The sequence below is a fragment of the Heptranchias perlo genome, chromosome 35 (genome assembly GCF_035084215.1).
Source record: "Heptranchias perlo isolate sHepPer1 chromosome 35, sHepPer1.hap1, whole genome shotgun sequence".
Lineage (NCBI taxonomy): Eukaryota > Metazoa > Chordata > Chondrichthyes > Hexanchiformes > Hexanchidae > Heptranchias > Heptranchias perlo.
In genome coordinates this window covers 16,321,341-16,348,584 of record NC_090359.1, presented here as the reverse complement: position 1 = coordinate 16,348,584, position 27,244 = coordinate 16,321,341, and the positions used below count along the sequence as shown (strand labels likewise).

General features: G+C 46.8%; 3 non-coding genes across 3 annotated transcripts; all 3 read left to right on the top strand.

Moving 5' to 3' along the window:
• The first annotated feature begins 8,511 nt into the window (after positions 1-8,511).
• Positions 8,512-8,593, top strand: trnal-aag (transfer RNA leucine (anticodon AAG)). Its single transcript has one exon. It is a non-coding gene; the product is annotated as a tRNA-Leu (tRNA).
• An 8,272-nt stretch (positions 8,594-16,865) lies between these two features.
• On the top strand, positions 16,866-16,938 carry trnaf-gaa (transfer RNA phenylalanine (anticodon GAA)). Its single transcript has one exon. It is a non-coding gene; the product is annotated as a tRNA-Phe (tRNA).
• Positions 16,939-26,042: 9,104 nt separating this feature from the next.
• On the top strand, positions 26,043-26,114 carry trnad-guc (transfer RNA aspartic acid (anticodon GUC)). Its single transcript has one exon. It is a non-coding gene; the product is annotated as a tRNA-Asp (tRNA).
• Positions 26,115-27,244: the final 1,130 nt, after the last annotated feature.

Here is a 27,244-nt window from a genome sequence, read left to right as displayed (position 1 = left end):
GGATACAGTTAGGTTAAGTAAGTGGGCAAAAATTTGGCAGATGGAGTCCAATGTGGGAGAATGTGAACTTGCCCACTTGGCAGGAGGAATTCAAAAGCAGTATATTATTTAAATGGAGAGAGATTGCAGAACTCTGAGGTACAGAGGGATCTGGGTGTCCTAGTACATGAATCAAAAAAAGTTCGACTGCAGGTCCAGCAAGTGATTGGGAAGGTAAATGGAATGTTGTCATTTATTGCAAGGGGAATGGAATATAAAAATAGAGATGTTTTGCGACAGTTGTACAGAGCATTGGTGAGATCACATCTGGAATGCTGTATGCAATTTTGGTCTCCTTATTTAAGAAAGGACAATAATTGCTTTGGAGGCGGTTCAAAGAAAGTTCACTCGATTGATTCCTGGGATGACTGGGTTATTTTATGAGGAAAGGTTGGACAAGTTGGGCCTGTTGGAGTTGGCGCTTAGAAGAATGAGAGGTGATCTCAGGGGACTAGAAGGGGTAGATGCTGAGGTGATGTCTCCCCTTGTGGGAGAGTCTCGAACGAGGGCCCTCATTTTAAGAATAAAGAGTCTCCATTTAAGACGGAGATGAGGACACATTTTTTTCTCTCACAGGATCGTAAATCTGTGGAACTCCCTTCCCCAGAGAGCGGTGGGGGCAGGGTCATTGAATATTTTTAAGGCTGAGTAAGATAGATTCCTGCTTAACAAGGGAGTCAAAGGATCTGGTCGGTAGACGGGAAAGTAAGGTTGAGATCACAATCAGATCGCCATGAGCTTATCAAATGGAAGAGCAGGCTCGAGGGTCCGAATGGCCTACTCGTATTTTCGTAAAAGATGGTGGAGCTAGATTCAATCGTAACTTTGAAAGGATAATTCGATAAATACTTGAAAAGGAAAAAATTGCAGAGTTTATGGTTATAGAGCACGGGAATGGAAGTAATTGGGTACCTCCTTCAAAGAGCTGGCACTGGCACGATGGGTCGAATGGCCTCCTTCCATGCTGTGAGATTCTAGGATTGTATATTTTCCATATATTTGGTTCTCTAAGAAGAACAATGACAGGCTGTCTGAGCAAAGCAGATGTTCAAAAGGCTCAAAAGCACGAGGCATCAAAGAATCACGTGTACATTTCAGCCCAAAGATGTTTTTTTCTGCACCAGTCATCAGCACAGCACAGACCTCTGAAACACAACCAGTCACTCCTTCCAATATCACAGAGCCAGAAACAGACCAGCTCTCAGTTTGCTTAAGAGTGAGTGCTGAACTCATCACATGGTATCTGCACTAAACTGGCAATTAGAATCTCCTAATCACTTGGCTGTTTGTTAATACGGGAAAAAAATCAGATTTTAACTGACCTGCCCTTTTCAATCCATTTATTGATCATTCACAGAGGCCCAAAAGAGACCTCTTAGAGTGTCTGAATCAGCTGTACTAATGATGATCTCTTAGTTCTTAGCGATGAACGTGATGAAAACATATGTCGCTCATTGATTTTGGTGTCAGAGGGTTAGATATTTATCTCACGGTGGGGGAGAGATGAATAAGATGAAATAAAGCGAGTGTCTGAGGTAATGTTTGAATGACCGACACCAATCCGTAATTTGTACAATGCTGAATGTGTCAATTCAAAATGTGGATTTCCAATGGATTCTCTGCAATGTTAACACAAATCCGTTTGTTCCACAGGAGGTGGTCGGGGTTCTGGTCACTGGAAATGTTTGAATTCAGAAAAGTTATTCTCTTGAATTTCTATATACTTCAGTTCCCAGAACGAATAATTGCAGACTCTCTGGGTACATTTTCTGCTTGGCGAGCTGGCGTAAAACTGGCCTTGCAGATTGACCGCTCGTTATTAAATTCACTTCAACTGCTCCGACCAGCAGTCGGTCCACACACTGATGGGCATCTGCATCCATTTCGAGCTGGCCTCGGGGGCCAGGGTGAGCCAAAGTAAGAGTGAGGCCATGTTCTTTGGCAGTTGGGAGACCCGGTCCTTTGTCCTCTTCACTGTCAGATCCGACTACCTGAAGGTTTTGGGGATCTGGTTCAAGGGGCCCCTGGCCGGTCGAAAGAACTGGGAGGAGCGGATCACTAAGGCCAAACAGAAGCTTGATATGTGGGTGGGGCGATCCCTCTCCATAACCGGCAGGAACCTGGTGATAAGGTGTGAGGTACTCACCGTGTTGCTCTACATGACCCAGCACTGGCCCGTTCCCCAAATCTCCGCCGTCACAGTCACCCGAGATATCCTCCACTTTCCCTGGAGGTCCAAGGTAGAATGTGTCCGCAGGGTCACCATGTACAAGCTTCCAGACAAATGGGGAAAGAGCGTCTACAATGCTGCTCTGATCCTGACAGCCACCTTTGTGTGTGGCTGCCTCAGGATATGTGTAGAGCCCCAGTACGCAGATACCAAGTGTCACTAGGTGCTGAGTTTCTACCTGGCCAACACACTGAGAAGGCTGGGTCTGGCTGTGCTGGCCGAGCAGGTGCAGGATGTCCCGTCGAGCTGGACCTTTCCCCGCTATCTGTCCCAGGTGTAGAAGTTCCTGAGGAGTAACCCCTTCGAACACAAGGCCGTCAGACCGTGGTGAACGCGAAACGTCCTGAGAACCCTTTCTTAAATAAAGAGACCAAAACTGTAATTCCAGTTGTGGTCTCACCAAAGTCCTGTACAATTGCAACAAAATCCTTACTCATGTATTCCAAACCCTTGAAGTAAAGGCCAACATTTCATTTGCCTTCCTAATTGCTTGCTGTACCTACATGTTAACTTTTTGTGTTTCTTATACCAGGACACTCAAGTCTCTCTGAACACGAACATTTAATAGTTGCTCATCATTTTAAAAATATTCTGTTTTTCTATACTTTCTACTAAAGTGAATAACCTCACATTTCCCCACATTATACTCCATCTTCCACCTTCTTGCCCATTCACTTAACCTGTCTATAAACCTTTGCAGACTATTTGTGTCCTCCTCACAGATGCTTTGTATCGTCAGAGATCTTCAATACATTACACTCATATAGATTGTAAATAGCTGAGGCCCAGTAACGGTCGGCATTGCTCGCTGAAAAGTCAAGGGTAACATCCCTGAGGGGACATTGGTCCCAGCACCGTTGAGGTGCAACCCGTCCATCTTGTACGGGTCTTCAGTATGAATCAAAGTGCACAATGACGCCCTGGTAATGATGTTTCCTGACCTGCTGAGTGTTGCCAGCAATTTCTGGGATTATTTTTGGGCGTTCACAAGAGCAGTTTTCCTGACAACCTGCAACTTGCCTCAAGGGCGCAGCTTCAAGGCACAACTTTCTTGTGCTCTTCTCACACACAAGGTCAAACTTTACTTTCCGACACACGCGCTATAAAATCTGCCGTTTCCGCACACAGCGTCCTGCGCAACGAGAATTCAAAAGTCCTTCCGCTCATGGCCTGTAATCACCCCTTTTTTTCGCCACAGGCGCTCTTTACATTTATTCTCTACTCGATTCAATGGCAGGCTTCAACAGAACTATTAAGATCAAGGCGGAACACTTCCGATCTTACTGCACCGCCCCAACTTGCCAAATGTGCACCTTTCAACCGCCATTCGCAGCTCTGCAACGCTGCCCGTCGCTCACGCAACTCAACTGCTGAGAGAAAAGAGCCAACAAGCATCAAAACAAAAACCAGTTCTTCAGTTACCATCCCCTGGATCACAAGATTCTCCAAGTAAATTTCGTGAACAATCGGGCGGCTGTCTTTCCAGAGACCAGCCCTGCTGTCGTCGTGTTTGTCTGTCGAGCGGTCACGCAGATCGAAATGTATCCACTGGTTTCAAGGCACAAATGAACATTGGTGCGAATGGGACATGTGCCCAATAGAAACAGCGGTCGGAGCAGAACAAACTCAAAGGCATGAGATCGTGAAAGTGAATGTTAGAGTCGGCAATGCCGCAGGAAAGTGTCCATGAAATGGAAGGAGGAATGGAAAGGCGGCCTATTGATTGTGGAAGGAAGAAAAAGCTGGGAGAAGAGGCGGGTTTGAACTGTGGAACATCAAGTACAGGCATGTGAGAGTGCTGGGATTTGATGGAATAAATAGGTTTTCGCCACCAACAAAAAATGTTTTTCTCATGTATTAAATATTGATATATTGTTGCATTATATTCGCAAGCGTGGGAGAGAACAAAAGTAGCAGCGCACACTATGCGGTGACTCGGATTCGAACCGAGTTTGCTGCGGCCACAACGCAGAGTACTAACCACTACACGATCACGGCGCCTCACGTCAGTGGGTGAGACTCTGCCCGAACTATTTAAATAGCACCATTAACGTAGCGAAACGTCCCAAGGCGCTTCACAGGAGATTTTAAACAAAATTTGACCCCGAGCCACAGAAGGAGATATTAGAAGCAAAATACTGCCGATGCTGGAAATTTGAAATAAAAACAGAAAATGCTGTAAATAATCAGCAAGTCAAGCAGCGTCTGTGGAGAGAGAAACAGAGTTAACTTTTCAGTTCGATGACCCTTGGTCAGAAATGGAAAAAGTTGAAGATTAAACAGTTTTTAAGCAAGTCCAGCGTCAGGAAAAGGGATGGGGGAGGAAGGGGAGGGGAGGAAAGAACAAAAGGGAAGGTCTCTGATAGGGTGGGGGACAGGAGTGATTAAATAACAAAAGGGATGATGGTGCAAGGCAAGGAGGGTGGTAATGGGACAAGTAAAGAAACAAAAGATGGGTCCAGAGGAGCTGTAAATGGCAAAATTTGAACCACAATCAGCACTTGCTGTCCGAAAAAATGTGATCAGTGTTTATGATCTGAAGTTATTGAAATCAATGTTGAGTTCAGAAGGTTGTAAAGAGCCTGATCGAAAGATGAGGTGCTGTTTCTCGAGCTTATGTTGAGCTTCATTGGAACGGAGTAAGAGGCCGAGGACAGAGAGGTCAGAGTGGGAGTGGGACGGGGAATTAAAATGGCAAGCGACCGGAAGCTCAGGGTCACGCTTGTGGACTGAGCGGAGGTGTTCAGCAAAGCGATTACAAATAAATCGCTGTTTCACCTGGAAGGAATGTTTGGGGCCCTGGAAGGTGGGAAGGGAGGAGGTGAAAGGGCAGGTGTTGCATCTCCTGCACTCGCATGGGAAGGTGCCGAGGGGAGGAGAGCGAGTGTTGGGGGTGATGGAAGAGTGGACCAGGGTTTCCTGGAGGGAGCGGTCCCTTCGGAAGGCTGAAAGGGGAGGGGAGGGGAAGATGTTTGTGGTGATGGTGGAAGTGGCGGAGGATGATACGTTGAATGTGGAGGCTGGTGGGGTGGAAGGTAAGGACAAGGGGACCTACCGTGGTTCTGGGAGGGAGTGGAATGGATAAGGACAGAAGTGCAGGAAATAGAACGGACACAGTCGAGGCCAAGTCAACTGCAGTGGAGGGGAATCCTCTGTTGAGGAAAAATGAAGACATATCAGAAGTAGTGTTGTGGAAAGTGGCATCGTCAGAACAGACGCGACGGAGAAAGAAAAACTGTGAGAATGGGATAGAAACAGCGGTCGTAGCAGAACAAATAAGATCGTGAAAGTGAATGTTAGAGTCGGCAATGCCGTAGGAAAGTGTCCCTGAAATGGAAGGAGGAAAGGAAAGCCGGCCTATTGATTATGGAAGGAAGAAAAAGCCTGGAGAACAGACCGTTTTGAACTGTGGAACATCAAGTCCAGGCATGTGAGAGTGCTGGGATTTGAAGGAATGGATAGGTTTTCACCAGCAACAAAAAAAAATTTCTTTCATGTGCTGAAGATTGATTTCTTGCTGCATTCTATTCACAAATGTGGCAGAGGACAAAAGCGGTAAACAAAACTGTACTGTAACTCGGATTCCTGCGACCACAACGCAGAGTATGGACCAGGATACGATCACGGCGACGCACATCAGCTGTGGCAGTCGTGCCCGAACAACAGCAATGTCGCGCACGGTGCTGCTTGGAAAAGAAGGATGTTTGGTGATGTGGTTAAAGTACTAAGCACTTTAAATTCTGGCAGCTGTGGGATCGGAACCCATATCCCAACAGAGACTGGAGTTTTAATCCAGCGCCTTGGACCGCTCGGCCACGCGACCAATTGATAGTGTTTCCTCATAATTTGCTATCTAATGATTGAAATGCGGCTTTCTTGCTTTTTGACCTTTGAGTCGAGGATTTTCCATTGAACGAATAAAATAAATGGGCTTTCTGAGCAATGTTCATGCGACGAGGTGACCGAGTGGTTGAGGTGATGGATTCCTAATCCATTGTGCTCTGCACGCATGGTTTTTATCCCATCCGCGCCATTATTGCATTTACCGTTTGATGTGTTGGTTCCTTCCTTGTCTTCATCCAGAAGTCCTGGGCCTCGGTCCAATCCGAAGCCACGGTGGATGAACTTTGCATTGCTCGCTGAACTCTGCTCAAATCTGCAAAGTCCTGAGGTGTTGCGAGTGTAAGATGTGAATAACGTGAAGTATCAATCAAAGTGCACAATGACAGCCCGGGAAAGCAAGTATCTCTCCACAGATACTGCGATTTATTTATTTATCCAACTGTCATTGGCGAAATGACCGAATGTTTTTCTTTATATATCTGTATGGGTAAGGAAAACCCCATTTTGATCATTTCCAGGAAACAGTCAAGTACATAAATTAGTTTGTCAAACTCATAACGACCGCTGGGATTTGCTGATTGAAAATTTCAATGGAAATTGAGACCGTCACTCAGTATTGGAAAAAATATACCCGCTGGGGTTTCGGGGTTGTTATCGGTTTATTTATATCACTGAGGAACCCATTTTAAACTGGGTGAAGGTGGAAATCTAACGATGGATTTCAAATTTATCACCTTAACCACTGCTCAGTTAAAATCGCAATGAGTGATCGCTCGGTAACACAGCGTGCATCCAGCCCCCAACCCGTCTCCGTTCAATCAAATTCTGATAGTGACAATCACCTGTTTATTTATTTTTTTTCTGTTCTATTTTTTCTCTGTAGTTTTGTAAGAAGAAGACAGCCGAAGACATAAAATTAAAAGTTGGCGTCTTAAAAATGCTTCCCCCTGTCGGGGAATTAAACCCCGGACTAAGGCGGGGCAACTCACCACGATAAGAGAGAAAGAAAGAACAGAAGAAAGACAGAGTTAGTTGTTCGTTGTCTCACAAAGAGATGGAAATGTGAAAGGTTCTGACAACAGTGGCCCGTGGACAATTAAACAAACTGTTATCAAATAAATAGTTAAAAGAAGTCCACTGACACATGAAGCATGTCGAACACCATCTGGGATGAGTGTACATTTAATACAGCAGTTCCTTGTTAGTATAGTTGTGAGCATCCCCCGCCTATCACGCGGGAGACCGGGGTTCAATTCCCCGATGAGGAGTTTATAACTTTATCGCATTTGAAAGCTTCACTTTTGTTTATCTGCAGAAAATACAGTGTGGAACTGACTCAGAGTTGACTCCCACTTGCCTCACTTTAATTTTGCTGATGTTCCAGCGGTTTTAAAATCTGCTCTCTGCGTCACTCTTCACCTCGATGTTAAACTGGATTCTGTGATCGTGGGGATCTCGTGAGGAGGCCGAGATGGATCATCCACCCGGCACTTCTGGCTGAAGATGGTTGTCTCTCTCCGTTCCTCTCTCTGTCGGTCCGCCTCTCTCTGTTTCGGGCTGGTGACTGAGACCCGGTCTGTTCACAGCGCGATTCTCCGTTTTATTTCTTGCCCATTACTGTGGTTCTCACATCGAGCTGAAAAGTGAGGCAGAGAGCAGATTTGAAAATCGCTGTGAAATCAAATTTTGGAAGTGGGCAAGGCCGAGTCAGTTTTTCATTGTATTTTCCACATCCAATATTACAGATAAATGAAAGTGAAACTTTTCAAGGCAGCAATAACATCCTCATCAGAGAATGGAACACCAGTCTCCCAGGGGATAGGCGGGGATACTCAGCACGACAGTAACAAGGAATTGGTCAAAATGGGGTTTTCATTACCTGTAAAGATATACAAAAAATACATTTGTTTCTTTTGCAAATGACAGTTGCATAAATAAATAAATCGCAGTATCTGTGGGGAGATACTCGCTTTCCCGGGGCGTCATTGTGCACTTTGATTGATACTTCACGTTATTCACATCTGACACTCGCAACACCTCCGGGCGCCAATCAGGACTTTGTTGATTTGAGCAGAGTTCAGTGAGCAATGCAAAATTCATCCACCGTGGCTTCGGATTGGACCGAGACCCAAGACTTCTGGTTGAATATAAGGAAGAAACCAACACATCAAACGGTAAATGCAATAATGGCGCGGATGGGATACAAAACCATGCGTGCAGAGCACAATGGATAAACAGACCATAACCTCAACCACTCGGTCACCTCGTCGAATGAACATTGCTCAGAAAGTCCATTTATTTTATTCGTTCAATGGCAAATCCTGGATTCAAAGGTCAAAAAGCAAGAAAACCACATTTCAATCACCAGATAGCAGATGCTGAACACATCAGTATCAGGTGGTAGTGTGGCCGAGCGGTCTAAGGCGCTGGATTAAGGCTCCAATCTCTTCGGGGGCGTGGGTTCAAATCCCACCACTGCCAGAATTTAAAATGCCTATTTTTTAACCAGATTACCAAACATCCTTCTTTTCCGAGCAGCACCGTGCGCGACATTGCTGTTGTTCGGGCACGACTGCCCCACCTGATGTTCGCTGCCGTGATCCTATCGTGGTTCATCCTCTGCGTTATGATCGCAGTAACTTCGGCTCGAATACGAGTTTCAATACTGTTTCATTTACCTCTTTCATCCTTTGCCACATTTGCTAATAGAATGCAGCAATAAATCAATCTTTAGCACATGAAAGAAATATTTTTTGTTGCTGGCGGAAACCTATTTATTCCATCAAATCCCAGCACTCTCACATGCCTGTACTTGATGTTCCACAGTTCAAACCCACCTGTTCTCCCAGATTTTTCTTCCTTCCACAATCAATAGGCCTCCTTTACTTTCCTCCTTCCATTTCATGGGCACATCCTGAGGCATTGCCGACTCTAACATTCACTTTTACAATTTAACGCCTTTAAGTTTGCTCTGCTACGACCGCTGTTTCAATTGGGCACATGTCCCATTCGCACCCATGTTCATTTGTGCCTTGAAACCATTTCGATCTGCGTGACCGCTCGACAGACAAAGAAATGGGCGCCTTCTCCTCCGCGCCCATTTCTTTGGCCGGCCTCTGGAAAGACAGCGGCCTGAATGTTCACGAAATTTACTTGGGGAATCTTGTGATCCAGGGGATGGTAACTGAAGAACTGGTTTTTGTTTTGATGCTTGTTGGCTCTTTTCTCTCAGCAGTTGAGTTGCGTGAGCGACGGGCAGCGCGACTGAGCTGCGAATGGCGGTTGACAGGTTAACATTTGGCAAGTTGAGGCGGTGCAGTAATATCCGATGAGAGATACTCGCTTTACCGGGGCGTCATTGTGCACTTTGATTGATACTTCACTTATTCACATCTTACACTCGCAACACCTCCGGGCACCAATCAGGACTTTGCTGATTTGAGCAGAGTTCAGTGAGCAATGCAAAATTCATCCACCGTGGCTTCGGATTGGACTGAAACCCAGGACTTCTGGATGAATATAATGAAGGAACCGACACATCAAACGGTAAATGCAATAATGGCGCGGATGGGATAAAAACCATGCGTGGAGAGAGAGGTCGAGAGTGAGCATGTGGCGGTGCGTGGCGTTGAGCGTGGATCTCAGGAAGCGGCGGGAGCAGTGGTTGGAGGAACGCTGAATATCATGGAGATATCTGGAATCATGGGTGGATCCGAAACATGAAGGGTGGAATTTAAGTTGGAATCCACGTGGAATAAGTCGGAGCCGGACACAGTTGCTGAGGAAGGAGATGTGTCTGTGAAAGTGAGTTTTAGTAGAAACCTGATCAAACACTCTCTCTTCAGCAGCACCGACTCTCTCTACTTCAGAGCTGTCCTGGTCCGCAGTTCCATTTCATCCTTCGCCTCATCCGGCGCTTTTATGAAAAAAACTTTTTTCTTCCTCTTAGGTGTCAAGGACCGCAAGTTTCAACAACTCTTAGATTCCAACACCCCTCCCGATCCTTCTTCCCCTTCACTTTCCTCTGACCCCATCCCTCCCTCCAATCTCTTTGTCGTGTTTTCACCATTCACTCTGACCTTCCCCTCTCTGACACCGAACGTCAGTCCTCAGTAAAAGCCTCAGCTTCATCCCCTTATGCCCCCACCTCAATGAGTTTCGAGCTGAACAGGATGCTGAGCTCTTCTTCCATCGCCTTCTCATCCGCGCCCATTTCTTTGTCCAGGAGTCTTCCCCCCGAACACGGACCCTTTCTCCCATCTTCAGAATTCTCGTTCTCACCTGGACCCCTCCCTCTATCCTCTTACCCTCTCTTGATCTTGTCATTGGGAACTGCCAGCGTGACATCGACCGTCTCAATTTCTTTACTTCCCTCACTCACTCTGACCTCCCTCCCTCTGAACTCGCAGCACTCCGTTCTCTCGAGTCCGACCCTGACATTGTCATTAAACCTGCTGACAAGGGCGGCTCTGTTGTTGTTGTGAGGTGAGTAGACCTCTACCTTGCGGAGGCTGAACGCCAACTCTCCGATACCTCCTCCTACCTTCCCCTGGACCGTGACCCCACCACCGAACATCAAGCCATAGTTTCCCAGACCGTCACTGACCTCATCTCCTCTGGAGATCTTCCCCCCACGGCCTCCAGCCTCACAGTCCCCCAACCCCGCACAGCCCACTTCTACCTCCTTCCCAAGATCTACAAACAGGACTGCCCTGGTAGATCCATCGTCTCAGCCTGTTCTCGTCCCACGGAACCAATTTCTTCCTATCTCGACTCTATTTTCTCTCCCCTCCTCCAGTCTATTCCGACCTACATCCGCGACTCTTCCGACACCCTCCGCCACTTAAACAGTTTCCAGTTCCCCAGCCCTAACTGTCTCCTTTTTTACCGTGGACGTCCAGTCCGTCCACACCTCCATCTCCCACCAGGGCGTCCTGCGGGCTCTCTGCCTCTTCCTCCAAATAAAACGTGTTGCCATGGGAACCCTTATGGGTCCTAGCTATGCCTCCCTTTTTTGTGGGATAATTGGAACATTCTTTGTTCCAGTCCTACTCAGCTCCCCTCCCTCACCTCTTTTTCTGCTGCATTGATGACTGTATCGATGCCGTTTCCTGCTCTTGCTCCAATCATGTTTGCTTCCAATTTCCACCCTTCCCTCGCCTTCCCACGGTCCATCTCCGAATCTTCCCTTCCCTTCCTCGACTTCTCTATCACCATTTCTGGGGATAGGCTGTCAACCAATATCTATTATAAACCCACCTACCCTCACAGCTACCTTGATTACACTTCCTCCCACTCCGCTTCCTGTAAGGACTCTATTCCCTTCTCCCAGTTTCTCTGTCTCCATCACATCTGTTCTGACGATGCCACCTTCCACACCAGTGCTTCCGATAAGTCTTCCTTTCTCCTCAACCGATAATTCCCCTCAACTGTAGTTAACAGGGCCCTTTACCGTGTCCATCATATTTCCGCCACTTCTGCCCTCACCCCTCCCTCCCAGAACCATGACAGGGTTCCTCTTGTCCTTCCTTTCCACCCAACCAGCCTCCACACAAACGTACCATCCTCCCCCATTTCAACCACCTCCAGCGGAATGCCACCACCAAACACAACACCCCCTCCACTCCACTTTCAACATTCTGAAGCGACTGCTCCCTCCTCAACACCCTGGCCCACTCTTCCATCACCCCCAACACCCGCTCTCCTCCCACCGCACCTTCCCATGCAACTCCTGCCTTTTCACCTGCTCTCTTCCCACCTCCCAGGGCCCCAAACATTCCTTCCAGGTGCAACAGTGATTTACTTGTACTTCTTTCAACTTAATATACTGTATTCGCTGCTCGCAAAGCGGCCTCCTCCACATTGGGGCGACCAAACGCAGATTGGGTGATCGCTTTGCTGAACACTTCCGCTCAGTCCACAAGCTTGACCCTGACCTGCCGGTCATTTGCCATTTTAATTCCCCGTCCCACTCCCACTCTGACCTCTCTGTCCTCGGCCTCTTACACTGTCCCAATGAAGCTCAACGGAAGCTCGAGAAACAGCACCTCATCTTTCGATTAGTCTCTTTACAACCTTCTGACGTCAACATTGATTTCAACAACTCGAGATCATAAACACTGCTCCCATTTTTTTCGGAGACCAAGTGCTGGTTATGGTTCTAATGTTGCCATTTACAGCTCCTCTAGACCCATCTTTTGTTTCTTTACTTGTCCCATTACCACCCTCCTTGACTTGCACCAACATCCCTTTTGTTATTTAATCACTCCTGCCCTCCACCCTATCAGAGACCTTGCCTTTTGTTCTTTCCTCCCCTCCCCTTCATCCCCCATCCCTTCTCCTGACTCTGGACTTGCTTAAAAACTGTTTAATCTTCAACTTTTTCCATTTCTGACGAAGGGTCATCGACCTGAAACGTTAACTCTGTTTCTCTCTCCACAGACGCTGCCTGACTTGCTAATTATTTCCAGCATTTTCTGTTGTTATTTCAGATTTCCAGCATCCGCAGCATTTTGGTTCTAATATCTCTTTCTGTGGCTTGGTGTCAAATTTTGTTTAAAAAGCTCCTTTGAAGCCCCTTGGGACGTTTTGCTACGTTAAATGTGTGATATAAATGGACGTTGTATTTGTAGTTGTTGTTGTTGAAACTGATTAAAGTTTCTCTGTCACCCAGTGTCCATGTCAGTGTTTCTGTCAGTCTGCAGCAGAAAGTTATCGGTTGATCAATGGCGATTACAACAATTATTCATCTTTCACAGAGTTTCATTAATTTCCTGTAATTAATGTAATCAGGTTCTTGTCGCTACAACCTCAAACTTTAGCTCGGTGAATTAATGGTTTAGTTTGTAACAAGTCGTGTTACATGCGCAAAGCAGCCGCACAGGAGTTCCAAATCCACCCTCTCACCACCATAAGATCATAAGACCATAAGAGACAGGAGCAGGAGTCAGCCATTTGGCCCTTCGAGCCTACTCCGCCATTTAATGAGATCATGGCTGATCTGATTTTTACCTCAACTCCACTTTTCCGCCTTTTCCCCATATCCTTTGACTCCCTCGCCACTCGGCAATCACATTAACTGAACTTTACTCTGGCCCAGTGTCACCGCGCTGAAATCACGTCTTTCTCCGGCAGATGATTTTAACATCAGGGTTGCTGGTTTACGAGTGAAAAGTGATCCCGCTTCACTCTGGAGGCATTGGACAAATGTGTAGATGCCGTGTAGTCGGTGCTGGGACCACTGCTTTTCTTGATATATATTAATGACTTGGACTTGGGTGTACAGGGTACAATTTCAAAATTTGCAGATGACACAAAACCTGGAAGGGAGTGGCCAGTGAGGAGGATAGTGATAGACTTCAAGAGGATATAGACATGCTGGTGGCATGGGCGGACACGTGGCAGATGAAACTTAACACAGAAAAATGCGAAGTGATACATTTCGGTAGGAAGAACGAGGGGAGGCAAAATAAACTAGAGGGCACAACTCTAAAAGGGGTACAGGAACATAGAGATCTGGGGGTATATGTGCACAAATCGTTAAAGGTGACAAGGCAGGTTAAGAAAGTGGTTAAAAAGCATACGGGATCCTGGGCTTTATAAATAGAGGTATAGAGAAAAAATTATGGAAGTCATGATGAAACTTTGTAAAACACTGGTTTGGCCACAACTGGAGCATTGTGTCCAGTTCTGGGCACCGCACTTTAGGAAAGATCTGATGGCCTTAGAGAGGGTGCAGAAGAGATTTACAAGAATGATTCCAGGGATGAGGGACTTTCGTTACGTGGATAGACTGGAGAATCTGGTGCTGTTCTCCTTGGAACAGAGACGGTTGCGAGGAGATTTGATGGAGGTATTCAAAATCATGAATTGTCGAGACAGAGCAGATGGAGAGAAACTGTTCCCATTGGTGGAAGGGTCAAGCATCCGAGGGCATAGATTTAAGGTGAATGGCTAAAGAACCAAAGGTGAAATGAGGAAAAACTTTTTTGCACAGCGAGTGATGAGGATCTGGAATGCACTGCCCGAGGGGGCGGTGGAGGCAGATTCAATCATGGCCTTCAAAAGGGAACTGGATAAGTACTTGAAAGGAAAGGAATTGCAGGACTACCGGAATGGGGAGGGGGAGTGGGACCAGCTGGATTGCTCTTGCATGGAGCCGGCGGGGACTCGATGGGCCGAATGGCCTCCTTCCGTGCTGTTGTCTTTCTATGATTCTAGGATTCGAGTGGGCCAAGTAAAGGATCAGGACAGATAATACCGAGAACAATTCAAAAAGAAGCACAAGTTGATGAAACCAGCACTGGTGAAATTGCTGGGTGGATATTTAAAGGATGGGCCGTGGGAGGGGCTGGACCGCTGTTCTGACACAGTTTGAGGCGCTGCTTATTGCTGTGGTTCGGGTGCTGTAGTTATAACTGAGGTGTGGCGCCGTGATCGGAAAGTGGTTAGTACTCTGCGTTGTGGTCGCAGCAACCTCGGTTCGCATCCGAGTCACGGCATAACTTTTTATCCTCTGCCACACACACTAATAAAATGCAGCAATATATCAATCTTAAGTATACACAAGAAATATTTTTTGTTGGTGGCGAAAACCTATCCATTCCATCAAATCCCAGCACTCTCACATGCCTGTACTTGATGTTTCACAGTTCAAACCCGCCTCTTCTCCCAGCATTTTCTTCCTTCCACAGTCAGACAGACAAACACGATGAAAGCAGGGCTGGTCTCTGGAAAGACAGCCGCCCGATTGCTCACGAAATTTACTTGGGGAATCTTGTGATCCAGGGGATGGTAACTGAAGAACTGGTTTTTGTTTTGATGCTTGTTGGCTCTTTTCTCTCAGCAGTTGAGTTGCGTGAGCGACGGGCAGCGAATGGCGGTTGAAAGAAAAAAAAAGGAGCGATAACAGGCCATGAGCGGAAGGTCTTTCAAATTCTCGTGGGGCAGGACGCTGTGTGCGGAAACGTCAGATTTTAAAGCGCGTGTGTCGGAAAGTAAAGTGCGATCTTGTGTGTGAGAAGAGCACAAGAAAGTTGTGCTTGAAGCTGCGCCCTTGAGGCAAGTTGCAGGTTGTCCGGAAAACTGCGATAGTGAAAGCTCAAAAATAAACCCAGAAACTGCTGGCAACACTCAGCAGGTCAGGTCGTATCTGTGGGGAGATAGTCAAGTATTTATCCAATTCTCCTTTTAAAGTTACGATTGAATCGAGCTCCACCATCATTTAAGGCAGTGCGTTCCAGATCATAACAATTCGCTGTGTAAAAAAACCTCCTTATTTCCCTTCTAGTTCTTTTGCTAATTATCTTAAATCTGCGTCCGTTGGTTGTCGACCCTCCCGCCAATGGGTGAAGTTTCTCCTTATTTACTGTATCAAAACCCCTCTTAATTTTGAACACGTGGATTACTTCTACCCTTAACCTTCATTGCTCGAAGCAGAACAATCCCAGGTTCTCGAGTCTCTCCACACAACTAAACCCCATCCCTGGTATAATTCTGGGAAATCTCCTCTCCATCCTCTCCAAGACCTTGACCTCCTTAATAAATTATAGTGCCCAGAATTGGACACAATACTTCAGATGAGGCCTGAACAATGATTTATAAACGTTTAACATAACTTCCTTGCTTTTGTGCTCTATTTCTCTATTATTAAGCCAAGGAACCGGATGCTGTTTTAAAGGTTTCACCAACTTGTGCTGCCACATTCATAGATGTTGATGAAAATTACCAGGAACACATTGAGTCAGCTCACTCGGCACAGGACCAGGACTGAGCCTCGGATTTTCTTGCACCATGGCTCAGTCGCACACCTCGTGAGATCAGCTCACTCAGTGCAGGCTGGAGATTGAACATGTGACTATCCTGCTCTGTGTGGGACTCAGGACCACACCAGTTGAGATCAGCTCACCCCACACAGGCCGGGATGGCGGAGAGAGACAAAGACACGTGTTGTGATCTGTAACTTTTTATAAACACTTCAGTTTATTTCACTCCGTGTCCAAAACTGTGCGATCTCCCCTGGTGTGTCAGCTTTCTGTGTTTATACAGAGTGTAATGTATTGAATTGTCTCTTGGATCACACGGGGTGGTAGACGGGGGTCTGTGTGCGGAGGGTTCGGGGGGTGAGCTCTGATTCCCGTCCTGGATTGAAAGGAGAAAAGAATGAATGAGAGAGAGGAGCGATGTGGGAGAAGGGATGATGGAAGAATTTGTCCATGAACCTGATAAAATGGCCCAAAAACAAGATAATATTAAGATATCATCAGGAGAACATTAATACAAGCTGCAAAACAAAAGCAAAATGCTGCAGATGCTGGAAATCTGAAGTAAAAACAGAAAATGCTGGAAACACTCAGCAGGTCAGACAGCATCTGTGGAGAGAGTTCTGATGAAAGGTCATCGACCTGAAAGGATGTTTCTCTCTCCACAGATGCTGCCTGGCCTGCTGAGTGTTTCCCGCATTTACTGTTTTTATTATTAATATAACCTGAGCTCTGTGGAGCGTTTGTTGGTCGATTCACTGATAAAGCTGGGAATTGAGGGGAAGCTGGTTCATGGCGAACCCCAGCTCTGAATCCCCCCGGCAGAGAGTTCAAGGAATGTTTAATATAAATGAGATTCAACGACAGTCTCAGAAAATCTCTCCTTGATGGTCGGTCTCATTCTCCCGAAGTGAGGAATGAGCGGGAGGGGCAATTCCACCCGGGGTTATATTTTATTCCAAGAGGGTGATCAAAAGGAAATTAAGAGTGGGGCCGAAATAGCTCAGTTGGGAGAGCGTTAGAGTGAACATCTCAAGGTCCCTGATTTGATCCCGGGTTTCGGCAGTTTTGGGTTATTTTGTTTCTTCTTCGGGCCGATTCTCGAACATTTATTTGCATTGACATTTTTACCCGACACTGAACGGTTGGGGGTGGAATAGAGAGACATCAAGGATGTCTGTATTTAGCTTTAATTTCTCTATTTCCTTCTGCCTTTCTCTCTGGTTTTTGTCTCTCTCGGTGCTCGATGAACATTTGATTTGATGCATTTGCCCTGAACTGATGCCTTTTCCACATCTCAGGGCGGTCAGACACGCTCTGTCTGTCTGTTACTGCTTGTGACCATTAATGGGAACAGGCCGCGAGTTAAACATTTATCAGCAAACCGCCAGAGAGATAACACAGCGGGAATAAAACACATTGCCTCACATTGTTAGACACCGAGTGACACAGATTGTAATGTGTGTCAGTAAACAGACCCGGAAAACAGAGTCCGAGAAAGGAAAGAAATAGAGAGATAGAAAAGATTCATAAAAAGAAAGAAAACGCTTTCTCCACCCCAACAACAACAACTTGCATTGATATCGCGCCTTTAACGGAGTAAAACGTCCCAAGCCACAGGAGCGATTATCAAACAAAATGTGACACGGAGCCACATAAGGAGATATTGGGACAGGTGAGGTAGGTTTTAAGTGTCTTAAGGGAGGAGAGAGAGGCAGAGAGGCGGGAGGTTTAGGGAGGGAAATCCAGAGCTTTGGGCCCAGTCGGTTGAAGGCACGGCCGCCAATGGTGGAGCGATGAAAATCGTGGATGCGCAAGAGGCCTGAATTGGAGGAGCTCAGAGATCTCGGAGGGTTGTAGGGGTGGAGGAGGTTACAGAGATAGGGAGGGGCGAGGTCATGGAGGGATTTGAACACGAGGAAGATAATTTAAAATTTGAGATGTTGGTGGACTGGGAGCCAATGTAGGTCAGCGAGCAGAGGGGTTCTCCTCCTGAACGGTGGTTTGAATGTTTGGGGGGGGGGCTGTGATAAATATCTCGATTTAATATAATGATCCCACTTTTCAACTACCCCGAATTATTACAATGCTGACCTGGAACAATCTAGAACATACCGCAAAACAAGACATTATGATCAAAGGTCACTTTAGCAAGGAGTTTAGAAGATTCTTCTAAGAAGGAGAAGGCTCAAGAAATGGACTGTGAACATTTCATGACGGCCTATTTATTTGTGTCCAGGGAGAGGGATGAGACACATGAAATGTTTCACACATTTCAAATCTCCGCGGTCAGACTGCCGATTGTTTATTGATCAGGAAGATGGCTGGTAATAATCTGAGACCCAGTGAAGAGGTGAGAACAGAGCAGCAGGGAATGATCCCAGAACAATAGGAGCCAGCAGCTCACCGTCTGGTCCCTGTGTCAGGGACAATACACAACACCTCAGCTCCAGACCAGGAACAGAGAGCTGCTGTTAACGTGGCCCAGCCCTCGCTAACTGCTGGAACTGTGGGATGGAAATCAGACTTTGGGTCTCGGAGGCTGCTTTAGGGGCTCAGTGGCTCATCGAAAGAATAATTTCCATTAAAGAGCAGGGCTCTGCTCCATCACAGACTGATACTGTACAGTACATGGCAGAGTAAAGCTCCCTCGACACTGTGCCATCAAACATTCCGGGGGCAGGTGCATCAAGGGTTAAATGAAGATTAAATCTCCCTCCACACAGTCACAGAGGATGTCATTTGTGACTTTGACAAGGGCCGTTTCAGTACAGTGGCAGGAGTGGAAACCTGATTGGAGGGATTCAAACATGGTGTTGTGGGAAAGATGGACATGGATTTGGGAGGTGACAAGACTTTGGAGAGGAAAGGGAGGTGGGAGATGGGGTGGTAGTTTACAAGGACACAGGGGTCAAGGGTGGGTCTTTTGAGAAGGAGGGTGATGACGGCAGATTTGATGGGGAGGGGGACAGTACCTGAGGAGAGGAGACCATTAACAATGTCAGCTAACATGGGGCCAGGAAGGGAGGTTGTGTGATCAGCAGATTGTTGGGAATAGGGTCGAGGGAGCAGGAGGTGGGTCTCATGGTCAAGATGAGCTCAGCGAGGGCATGAGGGGAGATAGGAGAGAAACTTGGTGAGCTCGGGGAAGGGAGGGGAGCGGCAGAGGCAGCTGAATGGATGGTCTCAATCTCAGTGACAAAGAAGTCCATGAGCTCCTCGCACTTTTTGTTGGAGGTGAGGGTGGAGGAGTGAGGGGAGTGGGGTTTAAGAAGACGGTTTGTAGTGGAGAAGAGAAGCCGGGGGTTATCTTTACATTCCAGGATGATCCTGGAATAGTGAGCAGTTTTGTCAGAGGAGACAGGACCCGATAGTGCTTTATGTGGTCCAGCCAGATCTGGCGATGAATGGCCAAAGCAGTTGTCCACCATAAACTTTCAAAGCTGTGTCCCTTGGACTTAAGGAAGCAGAAATGAGGGCAGACCCAGGGGGATTGACCAGGGTGAGGGAGAGTGATGGCTTGAATGGGTACAAGGGCGTCAAAGGTGGAGGTGAGGGTGTGATTGAGCAAATCAGTAGCTGCAGAAATGTCGTGGTGAATGGAGGGACAAAGTCCAGAGAGTTGGGAATTTGAAAGTGCCGTTGTAAGTGACCTGGAGGAGGGTTTTTTCCAGGGATGAACACAGAAGGAAGTGGGTTAGTCCCACTCCCCGGCTCTTTCCCCACAGCCCTGCAATTTATTACACGTCAACTATTTATCCAATTCCCTTTTGAAAGTTACTATTGAACCTGCTTCCACCTCCCTTTCAGGCAGTGCATTCCAGATCATAACAACTCGCTGTGTAAAAAAATCTCTCCAAATCCCCCAATGATTTCTTTCAATTTATCTGAAATCTGTGTCCTCTGGTTATTAACCATTCCATCACTGGAAACAATTTCTCTTTACACACTCTGTCAAAACCTTTCATAATTGTGAATACCTCCTTTGAATCGTCCGTTAACTTTCCGGTTGTAGTCTCAGTGCCCTTCCTGCTAGTGCTTTATTTTAGTTCCCATGTGGTCCAGCGGTTAGGATTCTTGGTTTTTACCCAGGTGGCACGGCTTCGATTCCCGGTGTGGGAATAGTTAACTTTTAGTTTCAGCCTCCCAATTTGCCTGCAGTCCAGGCTGTGGCTGCTGCTTTCTCTCTCATTTCTGTGTCAGTCCCACAATCACACTGAGAAATGAGGCAACAGTGCACCAAAAACTGAAGGGAAGCAAGCAACAATGTCACGACAGGTTGGGCAGCAGCTCATGGCCAAGTGTTTGACTACAGTCCTTTTATTATTTACTGTAAAGCCCGAGTCTGAGTGAAACACACACAGAACATTCGGGAAACACTCAGTGAGTCGGGCCCCATCTGCGGAGAGAACGGACCAATCAACTGAGAGTCTCAATGAGACGAGGAGCGAGACACGGCCCCCTGTGAGAAACAAGGAACTTGCATTTGTATGGCACCTTTCACATCCTCAGGACATCCCAACGCACTTCACTAGAAGTTCAGTCACTATCGTTTTTAAGAGAAGATAGCAGACAAGTTGTGTACAGCAAGATCCCACAAACAGTGATGAGATATTGAGCCGATCTCCTGTTTGTTGGGTGCTGATGGTCGAGGGAAGAATGTTGGCCAGGACACCGGGAGAACTCCCTGCTCTTCACAAATTGCCACGGGATCTTTTACACCTCGGAGCAGAAAGAAGGGACCCCCATTAAACACCTCATTCAAAGGACAGCACCTCTCACGATGCAGCTCCCTTTCAGCACGACACAGTCAGTCTGGATCATGTGTCCCAGTCCTGGAACTGGAGCTGGAACCCACACCCTTCTAAACACCATCCTGACTCTCTGGTGTTACTCTCACCCCCGGCTAGTCATGAACCAGACTGTGCCACTCCCAGAGTAACTGATGACCACAGCCTCAGCCCTGGGTCCCGGTCTGCACCATAACCGCAGCCTGATGCCGCTCATTGAAAGTGGCGTGGGATTCCTGAGTTCATTCTATGATGTGCATTGGGGGAGGGGGACCAGCTGGATTGATCTTGCATGGAGCCGGTAAGGACTCGATGTGCCAAATGGCCTCAAAACCATGCTGTGACCTTTCTATGATTCTCTGATTCCATGTGGGTGGAGAGGGTTACAAGGAAGTGATCAGAGATGGCCTTATCCATGATTGACACGATCAGGAGAAGAGAGACCACGTGAGATGGCAAGGTCGAGGGGGTGGCCATGAATATGGGTCGGGGAGTTTCTATGCAGGGAGAGATTAAGGGAGGATAAAGTATCACACAATAGACTTGTTAGCAAAATTGAAGCCCATGGGATTAAACGGACAATGGCAGCATGGATACAAAATTGGCTAAGGAGCAGAAAACAGAGAGGAGTGGTGAACGGTTGTTTTTCAGACTGGAGGCAAGTATACAGTGGTGCCCCCCAGGGCTCGGTATTAGGACCACTGCTCTTTTTGATATATATTAATGACCGGGACTTGGGAGTACAGGGTATAATTTCAAAGTTTGCAGATGACACGAAACTCAGAAATGTAATAAACAATGTTGAGGATGGTAACAGACTTCAGGAGGACATAGACAGACTGGTGAAATGGGCAGATGAAATTTAATGCAGAGAATTGTGAATTGATACATTTTGGTAGGAAGAATGAGGAGAGGCAATTTAAACGAAATGGCACAATTTTAAAGGGAGTGCAGGAATCGAGAGAACTGGGGGTGTAGTTACACAAATCTTGGAAGGTGGCAGGACAAGTTGAGAAGGCAGTTAAAAAAGCAAATGGGGCACTTTGCTTTATTAATTGAGGCATTGAATACAAAAGCAAGGAATTGATACAAAACCTTTATAAAACACTGGTGAGGCCTCAGCTGGAGTATTGTGTTTAATTCTGGGCACGTAACATGAAGAAAGATGTCAAGGCCTTAGAGAGGGTGCAGAGGAGATTTATTAGAATGGTACCAGGGATGAGGGACTTCAGTTATGTGGAGAGACTGATTAAAGTTCCATCTGAACTGCCCCATCAAACACTCCCAGGACAGGTACAGCACGGGTTAGATGCAGAACGAAGCTCCCTCCACACTGTCAAATCAAACACTCCCAGGGCAGGTAAAACACGGGTTAGATACACAGTAATGCTTCCTCTCCTCTGTGCAGTTTATATCTCGCCTCAGATTTCAGATAAAAGGTTGGTTTCCTGGACACTCTGCTGGTGTCTCTCTGTCTCTCTGCACTCAGTTACACCGCTCTCTACCTCCCTCTGCTGGTGTCTCTCTGTATCTCTGTACCCAGTTGCACCGCTCTCTACCTCCCTCTGCCGGTGTCTCTCTGTATCTCTGTACTCAGTTACACCGCTCTCTACCTCCCTCTGCTGGTGTCTCTCTGTATCTCTGTACTCAGTTACACCGCTCTCTACCTCCCTCTGCTGGTGTCTCTCTGTATCTCTGTACTCAGTTACACCGCTCTCTACCTCCCTCTGCTGGTGTCTCTCTGTATTTCTGTACTCATTTACACCGCTCTCTACCTCCCTCTGCTGGTGTGTCTCTGTATCTCTGTACTCAGTTACACCGCTCTCTACCTCCCTCTGCTGGTGTCTCTCTGTATCTCTGTACTCAGTTACACCGCTCTCTACCTCCCTCTGCTGGTGTGTCTCTGTATCTCTGTACTCAGTTACACCGCTCTCTACCTCCCTCTGCTGGTGTCTCTCTGTATCTCTGTACTCAGTTACACCGCTCTCTACCTCCCTCTGCTGGTGTCTCTCTGCATCTCTGTACTCAGTTACACCGCTCTCGACCTCCCTCTGCTGGTGCGTCTCTCTATCTCTGTACTCAGTTACACCGCTCTCTACCTCCCTCTGCTGGTGTCTCTCTGCATCTCTGTACTCAGTTACACCGCTCTCTACCTCCCTCTGCTGGTGTGTCTCTGTATCTCTGTACTCAGTTACACCGCTCTCTACCTCCCTCTGCTGGCGTCTCTCTGTATCTCTGTACTCAGTTACATCGCTCTCTACCTCCCTCTGCTGGTGTCTCTCTGCATCTCTGTACTCAGTTACACCGCTCTCTACCTCCCTCTGCTGGTGTCTCTCTGGATCTCTGTACTCAGTTACACCGCTCACTACCTCCCTCTGCTGGTGTCTCTCTGTATCTCTGCACTCAGTGACACCGCTCTCTACCTCCCTCTGCTGGTGTCTCTCTGTATCTCTGTGCTCAGTTACACCGCTCTCTACCTCCCTCTGCTGGTGGCTCTCTGTATCTCTGTACTCAGTTACACCGCTCACTACCTCCCTCTGCTGGTGTCTCTGTGTATCTCTGTACTCAGTTACACCGCTCTCTACCTCCCTCTGCTGGTGTCTCTCTGTATCTCTGTACTCAGTTATCCCGCTCAGTCTGTCCCCGCAGCTCCTTCGGGAGTTTAATGATTTTGAAATTAAGTCTTTTTCCTCTGTGACTTGTGAAGTTTTGATCAGTGAAATGTTTGAGAAAGAGATGGAATGAGAGCTTTAAGTGTGGGACAGAAGTTATTTAACGGAGAAGGCACACGCTGCCTTAAATTGAGCAGTGGTTTCCCGAGTGCAGCGGTTATCATGTTGACATCACTCATGAAAAGTCTCTGATTCAATCCCGGGCGGGACCATTATTTGGGAAATTGCTCCGCGTGAATCTCCAGGATGAGTTTCTTCTCCTGTGAAAAGCGGGCGATAATTGATTTTTCCTGTTAAATTTGGCAACCGCTGCACCACATTCCTTTCAGGGAGAAGGGATGATGGAAGAAAGTGCCCATGAACCTGATTAAATGAGGCCAAACACAAGATAATATTAAGATATCATCAGCTGAACATTAACATAACCTGAGCTCCGAGATCTGACCGGGTCCCATTCCCCCAGAGTGAGGAATGAGCGGGAGGGGAAATTCCACCCGGTTTATATTTTTGTCCAAGGAAATGTCACAAAGTCCAATTTACAGTGGAGCCGAAATAGTTGAGTTTGGAGAGCGTGAGATTGAAGATCGAAAGGTCTCTGGGTTTGATTCTGTGTTCGGTGATTTTTGTTGCTCTGTTCTCGTTCTTTGAGTCGATTCTCGCATTTATTTCACTGAAATTTTAACCGGCACAGAAAGGTTGGGGAAGAAATAGACAGGCATCAAGAATGGGAAATATTGATAGTGCCTTTATTGAGTTTTTATTTCTCTTTTCTCTTCTGCCTTTTTCTCTGGAATTTGTCTCTCTTGGTGCCGGGAGACCATTTGATTTGAGGCATTTGTCCTGAACTGATGTCTTTTCCACATCTCGGGGCGGTCAGACCCGCTCTGTCTGTTCCTACTTGTGACCATTGACGGGAACAGGCCGCGAGTTAAACGTTTATCAGCAAACCGACAGAGAGATAACACAACGGGAATCAAACCCATTGGGCAAGCTTTTATCGGGGAGGGGGGTCACGGGGGTCATGAGGTCATGGGTGGGTCAGTCATCGGAGGCATCGGCGAGTCAGTCATCGGGGGTCGGGGTTGGGGGTCATCGCGGGGGTCGGAGATCATGGGGTTTGTCGCTCGTGCAGGGGTGTCGGAGATTTGGAGGGGGTCGGCCGATCGCCTGTGTGGGATCACGGCCGGTTGGCTTGTTGGGCCAGGGGGAAGCACTCCTGCTCCTCCGGGCCCACAAGCTGTGCGAAAAAGGCATTTACCTGCTGTTTCGGGCCTTCTCGCCTCCTCTCATGTGGTGTGAAGGAGAAGGCCCAGGAATCGAGACCCCCAAGAGTTTAAAATAAAAAAGCTGTAAAAATGGAGGCCCACATGCTAGCTACATAAACACTCACACACAGACATATACACACAAACATACACACACCAATAACATGAAAGTAACACAGGACTACTTGACAAACAGTATGCTGCAGATAGAGCGAAGCGATCCCACAAACAACGGATCAGATCAAACCTCTGTAGTCCTGCCACACCCATTTGTGAATGATGGTGGATAATTAAACAACAAACGGGAAGAGGCTCTATGAACATCCCCATCCTCAATGATGGTAAAGCCCAGCACGTGAGTGCAAAGTTTTAGAAACCGTCTTCAGCCAGAAGTGCCGAGTGGATGATCCATCTCGGCCTCCTCCCAAAATCCCCACCATCACAGAAGCCAGTCGAACATCGAGGTGAAGAGTGACGCTGAGAGCAGATTTTAAAACCGCTGGAATATCAGTGAAATTAAATTGGCGAAAGTGGGAAACTCCGAGTCAGTTTTACACTGTATATTCCGCATCCAATATTGGAGATAAAAGCATTTAAAGGCGGCGAAAGTTTAAACCCCCCGTAGGGGAACTAAATCCCGGTCTCCCGCGTGACAGGCGGGGATACTCACCACAATACCAACGAGGAACTGTTACATTGATCTTGCACTCATCCCAGATGGTGTTAGACATGCTTCACGTATCAGTGCATTACTTTTAACTATTTATTTGATGACAGTTTGTTTCATTTTCCACTTGCCAATGTTGAAAGAACCTTTTACATTTCCATCTCTTTGTGAGACAACGACAACTGACTCTGTCTTTCTTTCTCTCTTATCGTGGTGAGTTGCCCCGCCTTAGTCCGGGGTTTAATTCCCCGACGGGGAGGAAGCATTCATCAGACGCCAACTTTTAATTTTATGTCTTCGCCGAGCTTCTTCCTAAACAAAAACTACAGAGCAAAAAAACAAGTTTCTTGTAGAATTAATAATTCTTAAGTGAATTAAAATTCCACAGCATTGAGTACCTCGAGTTTTATGCTCATTTTAATTGATCTGCAAGATTTCACGAAATCTACGACAGAAATGGAACAAAAATCAGCCAAATTATCCATATTCTGACTCTCAGTATTTCTGAGTCAATCCATGTGTATGTGTGTCTGTGTCTGTCTGTCTGTCTGTGTATGTGCCTCATATTTTCTATATTTTCCTGAGAAGATCTGTCTCACTCTCTCCCGCGTTACCCACATCATGATCCAACATGAGATGGAAAAGTGGTCGGTAATTCTTCTTTCAACAGTGGTCCGTGGAAAGTTAAACAAACTGTCATCAAATGAACAGTTCAAACAGATTCACTGAAACGTGAAGCATCTGTGGTGAATATACGGCAAATGTCTGCACGAATTCCTCGTTAGTATAGTGGTGAGTATCCCCGCCTGTCACGCGGGAGACCGGGGTTCAATTCCCCGACGAGGAGGTTATTGCTGCTTTCGAAGCTTCACTTTCATTTATCTGCAATATTGGATGTTGAAAATACAATGAAAAACTGACTCGGCCTTTCCCACTTCCACAAATTGATTTCACAGCGATTTTAAAAATCTGCTCTCTGCCTCACGCTTCAGCTCGATGTGAGAACCACAATGATGGGCAAGAAATGAAACGCAGAATCGCGCTGTCACCAGCCCGAAACAGAGAGAGACAGGTCTCGGAACAGGCGCAGACATGAAAGATCTCACATACAGCAATGAAAAGGATGCATGTTTCAGTGAATCTATTTTAACTACTTCTTTGATGACAATTTGATTAACTTTCCACATGCCACTGTTGAAAGAAGACTTACTTTCTATCTCTTTGTTAGTCAAGGTCCAGAGAAAAATTATTTGGGGAGCAGGTTAAAAGTGACAGATAGAAAGAAAGAGAGGGACACTCAGAAACGCATATAACAAGTGAGACAGACATAGTCATATTCACACATACACAAACACACACATTCCGAGCTACATAAACACTCGCACACAGACATATACACACACCAATAACCTGAAAGTAACACAGGACTACTTGACAAACAGTGGAAGCAGCATGCTGTAGACAGAGCTAAACGATCCCACAAACAACGGATCAGATCAAAGCTCTGCAGTCCTGCCACACCCATTTGTGAATGATGGTGGATAATTAAACAACTAATGGGAAGAGGCTCTATGAACATCCCCATCCTCAATGATGGTAAAGCCCAGCGTGTGAGTGCAAAGTTTTAGAAACCGTCTTCAGCCAGAAGTGCCGAGTGGATGATCTATCTCGGCCTCCTCCAGAAATCCCCACCATCACAGAAGCCAGTCGAACATCGAGGTGAAGAGTGAAGCTGAGAGCAGATTTTAAAACCGCTGGAATATCAGTGAAATTAAATTGGGGAAAGTGGGAAACTCCGAGTCAGTTTTACACTGTATATTCCGCATCCAATATTGGAGATGAATGAGAGAAAAAGCTTTTAAAGGCGGCGAAAGTTTAATCTCCCCGTCGAGGAATTGAAACCCGGTCTCCGGCGTGACAGGCGGGGATACTCACCACTATACTAACGAGGAACTGCTGCGTTGACTGTGCACTCAT